Source organism: Tarenaya hassleriana, unplaced genomic scaffold (genome assembly GCF_000463585.1).
Source record: "Tarenaya hassleriana unplaced genomic scaffold, ASM46358v1 Cleome1123, whole genome shotgun sequence".
In the NCBI taxonomy this organism is placed as follows: domain Eukaryota; kingdom Viridiplantae; phylum Streptophyta; class Magnoliopsida; order Brassicales; family Cleomaceae; genus Tarenaya; species Tarenaya hassleriana.
In genome coordinates, this window is record NW_010961543.1 from 1,359 (window position 1) to 5,540 (window position 4,182).

Consider the following 4,182-nt stretch of genomic DNA (forward strand, 5'->3'; position numbering starts at 1 on the left):
CTAGATTCAATCATCAAACATGCATAGACATCAAAGCAAACATGGATTCAAACAATTCAAATCCTAAAACATGCGTGATCGGGTTCTACGAAATCAAAACAGAGCAACCAGGCTCTGATACCACTGTTGGGATTCCTGGGATCTCATGAGCGAATCTAATTCCTAAGAGATCGATTCTAGGGTCGTGCAGCGGAAGTAAAACAAAAAATTTATAGAACCCTAGAACCATGCTGCTATTGAAAACGTAGAAACGTTAGAACGCTTACCTCAATCGATCCGGGGCATGTATCAACTGAAGAATTCGTCCGATCACGAAAGGCAGGAAGATTACCTCGCCCTCTACACGTATCCACACCTCGGGATGGATTCCAACGATTGGAACTTATCTGCTAGGACTCGAATCTCCTTTGAATTCCCTTGAACTCTTTGGATCTCACCAAAAGCTCTTAGAATTCTCTGAAAGTCGGCTCTCCAAAGTCCCCCCTTAATTAGGGTTCTAATCTCTCTCTTATATAGTGATTTAACCCTAATTTCGGTTTAATTTTCGGAAAACCGGAACCCGGAACGGACGGTCCAGAATTGCACGTGGACCGTCCGTTCCATAAAGGCAGAACGGACGGTCTACGTTTAGTGCGGACCGTCCGTTCTATCACATAGAACGGACGGTCTGCGTGCTGTTGTGGACCGTCCGTTCTACTCCTCAGAACGGACGGACCACGCTTCCGGACCGTCGGGTCTCGACCTGTCCGGCTCGGTTTTCCGTCGTTTTCTCTCGTGTTTTTGTCCTTCCCTGCGTGTGTGACCCTGTAGGCTCATTCGATATAGCAGTATAACCCGAAATCTCTATTTCGGATATACAAGTCATAGGCGGTCTCAGCAAGACACTATGACTACCTATCTCGAATAGAGTTGGTTCGTGATCTTACGAACACCAGTGATGATTCCGGCTGATGATCCTTTTGTATCGCGATATCATACGTCGAACATAAGGCATGGACAAGCCACCTTATCTGATTCGACTGCTTTCTCGTTAACTGAGTTCGACTGTCTGAAATAGACGACGTTCGTCTATAGTGCGGCCACACATTTCTACAGTCTCGCTCACACGAGGAGCCCAGCGATATCTCTCTCTTTTATGAGAGGTACAAATCCCGTCTTGACTATCTACAATCCAGTACATGATTCATTTCGTACCTGATACACGCCTTTATAATCCTCCTGTTACGCAGGACGTTGGACGTATTCAAAGCACGCAACTCCTCATGTTGGATTCCGTAGATATCTCAGGTCTTAGGATCCAATCATGGAACCGTCATATGAGATTCAAGTCATGACGCTAGTCCATGTGACAATCTCATGTGGGTCAATCCAGTATTCCGTTCTCCAACGAATACCTATGATCGTGATCGTATCCAATACCTATGATCATCTATGTGATCATCAATCACACATCATACTAGTCTTATTATGTCATCATTCCCATAATGACACAAGACTAGGGAGTTTAGTATCATTCTTATAAGGAGAGCATCTGAGAAAATGATAAATTCTACCCTAGACCAATGTGTAACATAAAGTGTAATAGAACATTACGGTTTCGTTTGGGGGAACATGCATTGCTAAACAAAATAAGGTGCTAAATTTAGATAGCTGCGATTATTATTTACTTATCAAATTTGTTATACGAGGTGCTTATTAACATTTTCGTGGTTCGCAATTGATAAATTCGCCAAATCAGAGAGTTTGACGAGTTTGACGTGTTTGACGTGTAAGATCATACTTTGCTCGTTCTGTGCAGTTTCTACATCCTCTTGATCATTTTCAGATTCTTGCACAGACTGATATCCTACATATGAGCAATTATATATATATATATACATTTATCAGTCAAACTAGTCAACCAAAGAGTCAAACCGGATAAACTCATCAATCAAAATAGTCGAACCAATCTAACTCGGACTGCCCAAATAAAGTGTAAAGTGTAAGATCATACTTTGCTCGTTCTGTGCAGTTTCTACATCCTCTTGATCATTGTCAAATTCTTGCACAGACTGATATCCTGCATATGATCAATTATATATATATATATATATCAGTCAAACCTGTCAACCAAAGAGTCAAACCGGTCAAACTTATCAATCAAAATAGTCGAACCAATCTAACTCGGATTGCCCAAATAAAGTGTAACGTGTAAGATCATACTTTGCTCGTTCTGTGCAGTTTCTACATCATGTTGATCATTATCAGATTGTTGACAGACTGATATCCTACATATGAGCAATTATATATATATATATATATATCAGTCAAACTCGTCAACCAAAGAGTCAAACCGGTCAAACTTATCAATCAAAATAGTCGAACCAATCTAACCCGGACTTCCCAAATAAAGTGTAAAGTGTAAAATCATACTTTGCTCGTTATGTGCAGTTTCTACACCCTTTTGATCATTGTTAGATTCTTGTATAGACTGATATCCTACATTTGAGCAATTATATATATATCAGTCAAACTCGTCAACCAAAATAGTCAAACCGGTCAAACTCGTCAACCAAAAGAGTCAAACCAATCTAACTCGGGCTGCCCAAATAAAGTGTAAAGTGTAAGATCATACCTTGCTCGTCCTGTGCAGTTTCTACATCCTCTTGATCATTGTCAGATTCGTGCACAGATTGATGTCCTACATATAAGCAATTATATGTATATTAGTCAAACTCGTCAAACTCGTCAAACTCCGACTTGTTTGACGAGTTTGAACATTTTTTAGACTCGAATAGTTTGACTTGTTTGACGGGTGCGCTCAGTTTAACTAATATCTAGCATGACCATTAATCTATGTTTTAGTGCATCCGGTTGTCGACAATATCATCGTGACTCGATTTCTATCCGTCTTTTTCACAAAACACTATTTCTCACCCAATCTGAAAACCCTATTTCTATATTTCGGTGACAATTTGTCATTCAAACCATAGTTTTTCAAATTTTTATTTCAAACTCTATTCTTAACGAAAACTTAATAGAAAATCTAAAACCAAATCTCAATGTGTACCCGAAACCCTAAAAAATTTGATTTTTGCGGAGTTCAAAAATCATACGTGGAGGTTTTCGTAAGTAGGGTCCGAAGAGGGGTCGAAGACGATGAAGACGAAGCCATTCTTCGTGCAAATTTATTTGCAAACACGAACTCGCACAGAAAGATCGCACAGAAAAATCAAAGAGTGAAGAGAAAACGAAGAAGAAACAACACTGTGAAGAAATGAAAGTGTCTGTCGAAAAGGGAAAAAAACTGTTTGGTTTTTAAAATTTTTTTAATTTAATAACTTCCTAACTTTTGGACTTTCTCCTTCAGATGTTGACACGTGTATTTTTTAAAAGGGGTAACGTTGTCTTTTCATTCTTTTTCAATTTTTTTTGAAGGTTTTTTTTAAGGGTATGTCATGTAAGTGAAATCGACATTTAAAGGTATTTTTGTAATATTCCCGATTTAATGGTTTAGAATTTTTTTTGGGGTTTATTCCTTTTTTTTATAAACTAGGGTTGCCGCCGGTTCGACTAAACCCTTTTTTCATTCTCTTGCCTACTTCAATTGTCACTCTTATCTCTCTGTTTCCTTTTTTCCTCTTCGATCTTCGTTGATTTCCTCTTGAATTTCCGGGGATTCTTTGAAATCATCCAGATCCGTCGCCGTCGCTCCTCTCCATCGAAACGGGTAAGAGTTCTTCGATTAGGTTCTGTACGTCTCTGTCTTAGGGATAAGGGTTCTTCGATCCTGATTGGGGTTTTATTGTTGAATGAAATTTAGGGTTTTTCAATTATGGCCGACGAATCGGATCTGAATGACTACCTCGACGAAGAAGAAGTGCCAATATCAAAGCTAGAGAAGAAGAAGAAGAAAAAGAAGAACAAGCAGCAAACAACAAACGAGAAAGAGAAACCCAACGAAGAGAAAGAAGAGACAATGAACATCAGGGTCAAGCAAATCTCGGAGAAACCCGACAGAATCGCTCCAATCGTCGCCTATTTCGCTTCTGGGTATGACCCATCTGATAAAACCGATGGCGATGGCGATGGCGATGGGGACGGACACTGTCCAGATGTCGAGGTTTATAGACATAAGGCCAGGACGAAGAGCAAGAGGCTTCAGGTCGTGGTGAGCCCACCTGGCTCGAGCGTGAAGTTCGT

At 40.0% G+C, this 4,182-nt stretch overlaps 1 long non-coding RNA gene across 1 annotated transcript; it reads left to right on the forward strand.

The window, feature by feature from the left end:
* Positions 1-3,675: 3,675 nt before the first annotated feature.
* On the forward strand, positions 3,676-3,891 carry LOC109116371. The gene is made up of 2 exons (XR_002023830.1): positions 3,676-3,709; positions 3,803-3,891. It is a non-coding gene; the product is annotated as an uncharacterized LOC109116371 (long non-coding RNA).
* The last annotated feature ends 291 nt before the right edge of the window (positions 3,892-4,182 follow it).